At 43.8% G+C, this 12,562-nt stretch overlaps 1 protein-coding gene across 1 annotated transcript in view; it reads right to left on the bottom strand.

The window, feature by feature from the left end:
* LOC132113028 (leucine-rich repeat and fibronectin type-III domain-containing protein 2-like) overlaps nucleotides 1-12,562 on the bottom strand; it is a 150,169-nt gene that overhangs the window by 30,381 nt on the left and 107,226 nt on the right. Inside the window, exon 3 of the mRNA XM_059520817.1 lies at nucleotides 8,008-8,082. The gene's annotated coding sequence lies outside the window, so the exon portion shown is untranslated. The remainder of the gene's footprint in view (nucleotides 1-8,007; nucleotides 8,083-12,562) is intronic.

Below are 12,562 nucleotides of genomic sequence, written 5' to 3' on the forward strand. Positions count from 1 at the left end.
TTACGCTATGTCAAACCACAAAATAGCTACAGAGATGTGCAACAGATTTTTTGGTTAAGGCACAAAAATCATATCCAGCAGCACATCAGCGTATGCCAGAGAGGGCATAAAGAAGTCGTCTAAATTCAAATTTAATATCCACACATTTTTTCACCTTTAGAGGTATAAGAATTGGGTGAATTGTGGCCATTTGCTTTATACTTCTAATTGGTTGACCTTTATACAGTAATAAAACTCATGGATGAAGAGTAATGTGGCACAGACATCAATTCACTGTCATCATAGAGGGGCTCGGTTCAAATTTAGAGAAAATTTTGGGTTTTCAGGTTATTGTATGTAATTCAATCATGTTAGCTCTGAAGCTATCGCTGCACTAGAGTAATCCAAAAAGTTGATCAGATTAAGTTTTACAATGCTTATGAAGTTCTAACAGATGGATTTCTCTAGCTATTATATACAGTAGATGTCCAGCCATTTCGAGTTTACAAAACTCTAAAAAACGTATTGTTTCTTTTCTGCTTATAAAACTCAATGTAACACATCTGTTCTGACACTGTTTGTGCCTACACAAGCAAATTTGCAACAGGGATGTTGAAGAATGTATTCTTGGAAAAATACACATGAAAAGTTTAGTTGTTAAGGGCTGCTGATGAAAGTTTTTTTTTTTTTTTGTCTAAATCTAAAGGCTTCTTTGTAGGTATGTTCATACTTTTCAGAAAGTCTGTTATTTTCCCTGAGGGTGTGCATGTTGTCGTCAGGGAAGATCTGTCATAGCATAAAGCTTTCTTGCTTCTGGTAGTTTAGAGTGGCGACACAAACCGAGAACAACAAACAATTCCCAATTTAATTTTGACACAAAAAGTAGACTCTACGCTCTAGGGGTAAGATATATGTTGTGACATTGAACATCCCAAAGTGAAATGCTAGAATCTTCTTCTTAAAACAGATAGCAAAAGAGCTGACATCATACAAGAACAGTGACAACATCTCTGATTATGCAATAAACATCCAATGAACTGAAAGAACAGAGTGAAATATTCACCACAGTTATTTCAGTCTCAATGAATATTCAACAGACCTTTTTATTCTGACAGATGACAGGAGAAAAAAAAAAGTGAAGAAGGCACTGTGTCACATTTTCTCACACTTTTTGCACTTCAATAATGTGGTGTGACATTATTACCAAACAAACCATGACAGAATATGCGAAATGACTGAGAAAACAAAAGTGTCCCTCTGTGCTGTTGGCTTCTGTTCTTATTATACTGTAAAAAGACCAGGGACAATTGTAGCATTTTTTCTTTTTTTTCTTTTTCTTTTTTATAAACCTCAGAGTACAAATACATCCTTTGGTATAAGGACCATTTATATGTGCCAAAAGTAAGTGCAGTTATAAGCAGATTAGTTTTTAATTTGGAGTTTAGTAGAAGACTAGTGTGATAATTACCCCTGCAATTTGGGTGATTATAACTGTAGCTAGGAGCATTTGAAAGTGAAAAAAGTGTTAACCTATAATAAGAGCACATCTCAAAGTAATAATATTACTGCTTTAATACATTTAAATATCACAAATTAATATTATTGAATAATTTTCACCTTAATTATTTTATCTGCCAGCAATATATTTAAAGTATAGTACACTATAATAATTGCTAGAAGTTGGTTTAAATGTAATATCTTCAATTCACTGCTAGGCAGGATAGTAATGTTGGAAATTTCTCACAAAAAATAAACGTTCACAATTCTTTTTCAAAAGCAAAAAGAAGAATTTACTAAGTGGTACTGTTCAAGAAGTCACTTTAACGTATTTGAAATTTAATGAAAGCTACAACGAGCGTACCAGTGGTATCCAGTGGGCCTCCCCCCGACCGGATGTCGATCTCAGCATCGGAGGGAGAGCTGTCGGATGAAGATTCAGCTGCGCTGCCGCCCTCTGGGACGGTGGCAAGGCCTGAGTCGGACCCCGAAATGTCAGCTATGCTTTCCCGGGCCGCCGAGAGGGTAGGGCTCGAGTGGAATCCTCCACCGCGTCCCGAGCCCTCGCGGCTGGATGATTGGTTTCTCGGGGTGGCGCGCGCTGGTTCTCAGCGCCCCACCCCAGTGCCTTTCTTTCCGGAAGTGCATGATGAGCTCACCAGGTCGTGGACGGCACCTTTTACTGCCAGAAACCGGCCGGTGGGCTCCTCCTCCCTCACCACCCTCGATGGCGGTGCAGCGAAGGGGTATTCGGGAATCCCGTCGGTGGAGCGGGCGGTAGCGATGCAATTGTGTCCTAAGTCCGCCTCCTCCTGGCGTGGAGACCCGGTGCTTCCTTCCCGGGCCTGTAGGCACTCGTCTGGTCTGACCGGCAGTGCCTATACGGCTTGCGGGGAAGCTGCTTCCGCCTTACACACCATGGCGTTACTGCAGGTGCACCAGGCTAAGGCACTGAAGGACCTGCACGAGGGTGGTCATGACCCAGAAGTTCTAAAGGAGCTCCGAACCGCCACTGACCTCGCGCTCCGAGCGACAAAGGTCACCGCGAGTTCCCTGGGTCGTGCGATGTCCACGCTTGTGGTCCAGGAACGCCATCTCTGGCTATGTCTGGCAGACATGAGGGACTCCGACAAGGTCCGGTTCCTCAATGCCCCCGTGTCCCAGACTGGCCTATTCGGCGACGCGGTCGAGAGCTTCGCCCAGCAGTTCTCGGCTGCCCGGAAGCAGACTGAGGCGATACGACACATCCTGCCCCGGCGGGCACCTGCTGCCTCCTCCCGTCCGCCGGCCGCAGTGCCCCAGCCTGCACGTCGCTGAGGGCGGCCCCCTGCGCATGCCCCCGCTCCCGCGCCGCATCCGCAGCAGCCTCCAGCAAAGCAGCGCCGTGGAGCCGGGCGTGGGCGGGCAGCCCCGCCTGTCCAGGCCCCCGCCAAACCTGGTGGTAAACGGAAGAGCAAGCGGCCCTGAGACAGGCGACCCAGAGATGGAGGGATTTGCTCTTCGGGAGATGGTGAACGCACCACTCCTTCCCCCGGAGGAGGGCCGGGTGGAGAATCTTTTGTTTCATTTTTTCCCGCCGTTGGCCTCACGGCCGATGGTACCCAAATACTCGATAAAAGAGCAATTTCCCTTATCTCTGGGTCCCAAGGGGGCACGGAGAGTTGCGGACGGCCAAGCTCCGGACCCCACTCATCCTCCTCCTTCGCCAGATGGCAGCAGCGGGCGGTTCGAGAGCGTCAATGAAGGCCCTACTCACGCTCCCTCTGCCAACCCGTGGAACCAGGTGAGCCCTGCACTCCACACTCGCACCACACTCCGGCCTGCTCACAAGCCGCCCGAGTTGGGTCCCTGTGTTCCACCTCGCTGCCCCACTGCGGGTACGGCTGTGGTTCCGCTGGTCCCGCTTGTACGGTTTTTAAGCGCCTGGTCAGCGCTACCCAGCCCGTCTCGCTGGCTTCTGCAAACCATCAGCCTCGGCTATGCGATTCAGTTCGCCCGGCGTCCCCCCAAGTTCCGTGGTATCCGCTTCACTGCAGTGAAAGCGTCCGATGCCCCTGTCTTGCGGGAAGAGATCGCAGTCCTACTGGCGAAGGACGCAATAGAGCCGGTCCCTCCAGCTGATATGAGGACAGGGTTTTACAGCCCCTACTTCATTGTACCCAAGAAAGGCGGTGGGTTACGACCGATCTTGGATCTGCGAGTTTTGAATCGGGCCCTCCATCGGCTACCGTTCAAAATGTTGACACAGAAACAGTCTCAGGGGTTTGGACGGGCCCGCAGCTGCATTGGCACATCAATTGCCTAGAGTTGCTAGCAGTACAACTTGCCTTGAACCGTCTCAAAGGCCTCTTACGAGGCAAGCATGTGCTGGTCCGAACGGACAACACTGCGACCGTTGCGTACATCAACCGACAAGGTGGTCTGCGCTCCCGTCGCATGTCGCAACTCGCTCGCCACCTCCTCCTTTGGAGTCAGAAGGTTCTGAGGTCACTTCGTGCCATTCACATTCCAGGCCTGCTCAATCGTACAGCCGACGAGCTGTCTCGAGCAATGCTCCCGGGAGAATGGCGACTCCATCCCCTGATGGTCCAGCTGATTTGGAGACGGTTCGGAGTCGCTCAGGTCGACCTGTTTGCTTCTCCAGAGACCTCTCACTGCCAGTTGTTCTACTCCCTGACCGAAGGAACTCTCGGCACGGAAGCACTGGCACACAGCTGGCCATGGGTCCTACGCAAGTATGCGTTTCCCCCAGTGAGCCTTCTCGCACAGACACTGTGCAAAATCCGGGAGGACGAGGAGCAAGTCTTGCTAGTAGCGCCATACTGGCCTACTCGGACCTGGTTCCCCGAACTAGTGCTCCTCGCAACAGCCCCTCCTTGGCCAATTCCTCTGAGGAGGGATTTACTGACTCAGAGATGTGGCACCATCTGGCACCCGTGTCCAGACCTTTGGAAACTCCATGTCTGGTCCCTGGACGGGAAGCGGAGGTTCTAGGTGACCTACCCCAAGAGGTAGTGAACACCTAACACGTTCGCTAGGTTCTATAGCCTTCGTGTAGAGCCGGTATCCTCCTGTGTTCTCACCTCAAACGGGTAGTGGCACTGAGAGGCCCCGGTTAGTGTCGGCTTGCTTAAACCGCTCCAGAGTGTCCGTATTGTAGAACCTGTTGAGATCCTCCATCAACCTAAGCAGCTGGACGCAGCGGAACGTCCGGCGCCAGACCTTCATGATGAATCTGTGAGAACCATGGAAGGGTGGGTTCCATATTGAGACCTAAGCGGTACTCATATGTGTATAGTCCACGGTATAGCCTTAGAGCCCGTGTTTCCCCGGCAGACTTCTGCCTTCCCAAGAGGGTTCTAATCACCTCAAATTTCTCCGTATACTCCTAAACGGATGCTATATGTGTATTTGCCTCCGAGACCTCCTTCAGGAAGGATGGGGCTTCCGCAGCGTCCCGGCTCCAAGCGGGCCGGGTACGTTTTCCTAGTGTTATCCAATCTCACCCAGTGAGGTAGTGCTTTGACAACGGGGAGTGGAGCTACTTGTTCAGAGCCCCGGCCTACACCTAATAGGGGCGCAGGCGGTTCGCACAGGGCACTGGAAGGGGCAGCACCCATGGCGCTTTGATAGGGATCCCATATTCGTCGGTCACCGACGTGGCGTCGAGAGTGACTGACTGAAAGGGAACGTCTCGGTTACGTATGGTAACCCTCGTTCCCTGAAGGAGGGAACGGAGACGCCACGTCCCGTCGCCATGGTTGCTGTACCGCCGCTGAGCTGCCGGGTCCCCGGCTCGGCTCCTCAGTGAAAAACTGGTATGCATTGCACCTGCTGCTCTCTTATACTCACGCAGTGATCAGCGGCAGCTGGATGCAATAATTGCATGCCAATGTGCATTGGCTCGTTTAGTTTACACTCAAAGTAGATTGGTCTATCGAAGCGATATCCCATATTCGTCGGTCACCGACGTGGCGTCTCCGTTCCCTCCTTCAGGGAACGAGGGTTACCATACATAACCGAGACGTTCTTGATGGTGAACTAGTCGGTGCCCAAGAATTAAAGCGAAAGTGATGTAAACAAGCATGTAAATGAAGGCAGTACAGACAGGTGCAAGGACGTGCACAGACATTTTGAGGGGCAGGGGCTCAAGTGAAATAAAGGGCACTTCTCATAATTAGTTTTTTTTTTTTTTTTTAAACAAAAAAGTATATATATATATATATATATATATATATATATATATATATATATATATATTAACGCAACTCTGACTTCCTTTAAAAAAATAATTTAAAAAGTTAATTAATTTTATCTTCCTCAAACTCACGCAATTGTTTCATTTTCAAAAGATGTCTACAAAATAATCAGTTCACAGAAACCATGTTTATAGAGCAGCAAAGGAAACCATTCCACAATGTTCCTTTTTTTTTAAAACATTTTCTATGCTACTAGTTTCAAGTATATATGAAGAGTTCAGATGCAAAAGCCTCTAAGTGCCATCTGAAATTTTCTTATGAGCTTTTTTTTCAAGCTTGTATTTAAGTTCAGTAATTTAACCTAAATGACAATTAATAGATAATTTTCATTGCCAGTAATGTGAAATAAGTGAACATAAACATACAAGCTTGATAAAAATGATCATTATTGAAGGAAATTTCAGATGGCACTTAGAGGATTTTTCATTTGAACTCTTCATATTTAGAATAACCTATATAACTGCATCAAACAGAGGGGCGTGTTTTAATAATAATTTGTTTATTTTTGCACAAGGCACTACATCGTTTTAATTATTTTGGTGTTATCAGAATACATAACACTTTAAAATTAAACTTACCAAAATAATTGAGTAAAAATTCAATAAAAGCCAATGTCATGTATGTATTTGTGGTGGTATGGAATACTATTTTATAAAGGTTTCGAGGAAATAAAAAAAGTTAAATTACTTAAATAGTTTATTTATAAATATTGTTATTTTTTAAAGTTTAATGTTAACTTATTTCTACCCAGTTTTATTTATTAATGTACCAGATCCAGTTACTCAGATTTACTACATTTTTTAGAGTGTATCCTCCATCTGTTTGCATCTGTAGATTTCTTCTAAATTCACCAATTTAGATTTCTTCATTTCAGGGGGAAAGACTCTTGATGTAAGTCAATAACTGGGGACGTTCTGTATGCAAATTAGGCGTCAACTGGTTAAAATGCGCACATTTGCATCTAATTGACAGGGAAATGCAGGTAAATAGGATAAACAAAATAACTAAAGCATATCACCTGTTGGTGATATATGCTTATTTTATTACATGGCTTGGTTGAATTCCAATGTAGAATGCGGTCTGTTATAACCAACAGACAGCTGTGCGGAGCATAACAGACCGTTGCCATGAAAAACAGAGCATTGCTATGGACTCACAGGATTCTAACCGTAGAGACGGAGCAGACTATTTTCTTTAGCGGAAGCAATACAATCGGGTTTAACAATCGGGGGAGAGGGAGAGGGAGCGCTTCAGAACTCCTGACCTGATATTTAGATACTATATTTCAATAAATATATTTGTTTGACAGGGAAGCTGTGTGCAAACAAAAATATATATATTATTTTTCAAAAATAAAAAAAAAGCATCCCAGAAAAAAGGGCACTTTCTCTCCAGGAATAAAAAGGGCAGGTGCTCGTGCTCAAGCCCCCTTTCATGTCTATGTGTGCACGTGCCTGGACAGGTGAATGTTTAAATGTTAGCCTATGTGATCTTTCCTAATCATTCTAATACGCGAATTTCATGTTTTCATGACAACATGAGCGGCTTAAAATAATTATAGTTATCAAGTTACTGATATTCAAAATGAAAAGCAAGCTCTGCTTTGTTTATGTTTTGTATGTCTGCATTTATTTTGAATTTTTTTTTTTGTTATTTTGAATAACAAAAATATACTATTGATAACTGCTGATATAGACATTAATTAATTCCTCTCATGCATGTGCCGAATGCACATGTTAGTTTGCTGTCAGCTGTAGTCTATTCAATGTTCGCAACTTTTTGGTCCGATACAGCTGACTTGAGGCAACAACGCCATTGGCTTTCATTGCCGCTAGTTCTTTGAAGTCGGCTTGGTGTGTCCCAGCCTTAAGGCAGCCAGATGTGGACCATTACATATTAAATTTCATATTTTATTACAAATACATTTGTATTCCACATATATATGGCATGCAAACTAAATTCAGGGCCCCACAAAAGAAAAAGAAAAAAGTTACAGTAAACCAATTACAGGGATCAACAAAAATCTACGCATCCTACTCCGGAGTACAATACCTGTAGAGCAATAGCATGACCTTTAAAATTATCCAATGTATCTTCAAGTTCTCCCTATCCTAAACTAATTTACTGAATTAGTTACATGCATGACTAGCTCTCTCCACCTTTGTTCATTAGTCAAAGAATAAAAAGGACAGGTGAAGGAGGTGTTAATTGGCAGAATCAAACGGGTGTGAATACATGAACACTTCCACATCAACAAGTACCTCATTCTTACCTATATTGTGTTTTGTGCCATATGGTTCCTTCTCGCAGCCTTGGTTTCAAACGCTCCCACACAGCAGGCTTATACCTTAGTATATATAAAAAAAATAAAATAAAAAAAATCACAATTAGTGTCTTCCAGCACAGCCTAATATATATATATATATATATATATATATATATATATATATATATATATTTTTTTTTTTTTTTTTTTTTTTTTTGGCATACATGTTTTTGCTTTCTGTACTTATATACCAAGATGTGTGGAGTGAACTATCATGCTGTTTTTAAAATGCTGATTTATTTTGCTTTGACATCCATTTTTACAAAAAATAAATGTTCACAATTCTTTTTCACAAGCAAAAAGATGACTTCACTAAGTGGTACTGTTCAAGTGGTCACTTTAAAGTATTTGTAATTTAATGCAAGCTACATACAGACAGATAGTATTCTCCATTGTTCTTGATGGTGAACTCATCTGCCATGACTCACAATGACTTTGTCTTTTATTAGTTAAATTGACATATGGCTTGATATTTTACTGTTTATAGCAGTGGTTCCCAACCCTAATCCCTGAGGCACCCCACCACTGCATGTTTTGCATGTCTCCTTAATCAAAAACAAATGATTCAGGTCATCAGCTCCTTAGTAAAGACTTCAAGGCCTGAAATTGGTGGGTCAGAGAAAGGAGACATGCCAAATGTGCAGTGTTGGGGTGCTTCCAGGACCAGGGTTGGGAACCAATGGTTAATAGCATTCCATCATTGGATGAATATGAGAAATAAATTTGATTTCCTGTCACAAATATTTCAATAGGGAAAATGAGAGGATCAAAATTCAATATACAGTATATAATTTGGGATCAATTTTATTTTCTACAGCTGTGTGACTTCAACCCCCAGAAAGGCCATATGTAGTTTATTTATGAAATAATATCAGAATATTTTACAGCAGGGGTGTTACAACAAAACTGCAGCTTTGTGGTCACAATGGGATTTATTCCAGTTCCATGAAGTGTGTATAGCATATTCCACATTGTCGGATGGCCTGTCTATCCACACACAATGTGCCTCTGCTATAATAGTACATGACACGTTATCAGGGCGTATGTGTTTGAAAGCTAAAAACTTGTTTTATTACATTTTTATATATTTGTTTCTGTTCTTTTGTATGGGTGTGTGGACTCAGTGTAATGTGCCACAATCTTTGTTTCACACTGCAGAGTCTCTTCATTTGTTATGGATGGACAAACACAAAACGCCCTCATTTCCAAGAAATGTTTATTTGAAACAGGGAGGGTGTCATTCCAGATGATGAGACTAATAATATGAGAGAGCACCAGTAATATCCTGTTTCTGTGTATGAATTATTATCTCTCTAACTGTCCATCTGCTCTTTCATGTAATAATTCTCAGTTGCACACCTTTCTTTCTTTCTTTCTTTCTTTCTTTCTTTCTATATAAAGATTAAAAGTATGTGTACGTATACTGCTGTATCTTTAATGTAGTGATCCCATTTTTCTGCCGGAAATCCTGGACATCTTGTTCATCATGTATTCTATTAAATACCAATAGACAAATACATCTAAAATGGACTGCCTCTGTTAGAAATCCTATAATGGGCCACAGTTGGATCATCCATCAAAACAATGATCCAAAACAAACATCAAAAAAAAAAAAAAAATGGGCCACTGAGCACAAAACCAAGCCATTGCCACTACAGTTCCCTCACCTGAACCCTATAGAAGTTAAGTAGTGTTAACTGAAAAAAATTGTCAGTAATTTTGTGTATTCATATATTGTATGCCAAAGAAGAAAGAAATCAGCCAAAAACAATGCAAGGTTGAGTGTTTTGTGACAGAACAACAGACCAAAAAGTAAAGTGGTGCCTTTTTCTCCCCGTTTTATTCTAAGCCCAGGAAGGGCTCCTGTTCCAGGGTTTGTTCACTTCACTGGTTTGCACTCTACTTGCCATGTACCTCGCACTGCTTTATTTAAATGTATGTTTATTTTTATTATATTTATTTTTTTACATTCCCTTATTGGATAGTTGTATCTTATATTTTATATTTGCTCTAGATTTTTAAGTTCTACTGTTAGTGTTATCTCTATGCACTGGGGGGTCTGAGAGTAACGAAATTTAGATTTTCTGTATGTACAGTATGTACTGTACATATGGAAGAATTGACAATAAAGCAGACTCGACAGATCCCCAGTTAAACCCATGGAGGGCTCCTGATTCCGAGTCAAGCCCAGGGAGAGCTCGGCTCCAGCCCAATAGCTCGCCCCAGTGTCGGCTCCAGTCCCAGAGCTCACCCCAGTGTCAGCTCCAGCCCCAGAGCGCCCATCAAGATACCTAGTTTTCCCCAAGAAAATATTTAGCGGGTCCATATGCCTGTGGGCGAGCCAGCTCCCTAGTCTCCAGATCTGCCATGGCAACCCAAACCGCCTGCTCCTCCATGGGTTCCTGATCCGCCCTGGAGGCTCTCCTTGTCTCCGCCCTGTCCCTGTCCTGCACCAGCGCCTGCCCCCACTCCCCGATGGTGTTGTTATGGCGGGACGCGGCGTCCAGGAGGGGGCAATCTGTCACATGTTTGTTCTGGTTTTCCTTATTTGGTCATGTTTCCTATCCTCAGTTCTATTAGTTCTAAGTGTTCCCCATTTAGTTAATTTGGTTCTAGCAGTGTGTCATTAGTTCATCTGTCCCCAGGTGTCTCCTGTTGTGACATGTTTAAATAGTGTTCCCTGTTTTGAGTTTTCTGTGTGCTGTTAAATGTCTTAGATGTATTTTAGTTCCTGTATATGCCCGTTGATGATTAAATGTATATTTAAAAAAATAATAATAATAATTACATCCAAACAGCAGGGTTAGAATGTTTGTTTGTGATCCTAGTTTATCAAATAATTCCAGTGAGGATGCCGATAAGAGCAAAACACGACAATTTAGAAAGCAATTTCCACACTAATCCATTTGCATTTCTTTCTGCTCTGGGGCCCTAACAATTTCCATATGTTCAGCGTCGGATTAGCAGCACGCTTGCTGAAGTTTAGCTAGTGTTATTTTTATTTCCTTTTCACCAGTTTACCGCATCACATGTGTGTCAGGGTTCGGGGCTAATCACATGACTTTTGGGCTTGTGAATGTGTGTTTGGATGGTTTGACAGCTCACTGCGTCTGCCTGTTTGATTTGAGTTTTCCCCGCCCTCCTTGTTTTTCCGTTGTTAACCTTAATTGTTCGCCACCTGTTCTCAATGTTCTTCTAATTTCTTCCCTTTATAATTCCCTGTGTTTCTCTGTCCATTGCCAGACTGTTGTAACTCTTACCAATAGCTCGAGCTGGTCTGTGTACTCACCTCGTCATGGCTTGTCTTCAGGCTCCAGTGTCTTTTGCTGTTTTGCTCTGCCTTGTTCTCACGAATGCAGTACTCCTAGAAGATTCCAGCTTTCATTTCTCTGGGTCTCGGCTGTCGAACGATACTCATCTGCCTGTCTTATCTGCTTTCAATAATGCTCAGTGTAATCCGCAACTGAATCCAGCCCATTTTTCCTGACAGAACAGTCTGGCCAATTATGGATTCAGCGGGATCTGATCCACTTCGCTCGGCTCTCATACAGCAGGGAGTTTGATTGGGTCAGCATGCCATCCAGCTCAACACCATTGCGCAGGATGTGGACGCTCTTAGTGCCCAAGTCTTCGAACTCCTCAAACGGTTGGATAGCCTTCAGCGAGAGGTGACGAGCCACACTGATGTTGTCAAGTGTCCAGAGATCACTCCTGTCATGTCCACAGATGTTGTCAAGTGTCCAGAGATCACTCCTGTCATGTCCACAGATGTTGTCAAGTGTCCAGAAGATGTTGTCAAGTGTCCAGAGATCTCTCCTGTCTTGTCCACAGATGTTGTCAAGTGTCCAGAGATCTCTCCTGTCTTGTCCACAGATGTTGTCAAGTGTCCAGAGATCACTCCTGTCATGTCCACAGATGTTGTCAAGTGTTCAGAAGATGTTGTCAAGTGTCCAGAGATCTCTCCTGTCTTCTCCCCAGATGTTGTCAAGTGTCCAGAGATCACTCCTGTCATGTCCACAGATGTTGTCAAGTGTCCAGAGATTTCTCCTGTCATGTCCACAGATGTTGTCAAGTGTCCAGAGATCACACCTTCAGAGGTTGCCCCCAACTACTTTGTCTGTTTGGCCATAGAGATTGTTCCTGTCTTGTCAAGTTCTCAAGTGTTGTTCCTGCCGGTCACATCTAGGCCATGTAAAGTGTTCCTTCCTGTCCTGTCAGACCTACAGAGGTCATTCCTGCCAGTTGGGTCAAGGCCGTAGACGGTGTTCTCGCCTGTTATGTTATGGTCATGTAAAATGTTCCTGTCGGTCCGGTTATGTCCTGAGGTCGTCTTTGCCAGTTGGGTCATGGCCGTGGAGATGTGTTCCTGTTTGCCTTGTCAAGCCCGCGGAGGTTTTTCCTGCTAGAGGTTGCGACCACGAGATCATACCAGACCAGCTGTCTGCTGCTTCTGACGAGTCCCTCAGAGGATGCTCCTGCTAGTTTTCAGCCATCTGAAGGG

Source organism: Carassius carassius, chromosome 32 (assembly GCF_963082965.1).
Source record: "Carassius carassius chromosome 32, fCarCar2.1, whole genome shotgun sequence".
Lineage (NCBI taxonomy): Eukaryota > Metazoa > Chordata > Actinopteri > Cypriniformes > Cyprinidae > Carassius > Carassius carassius.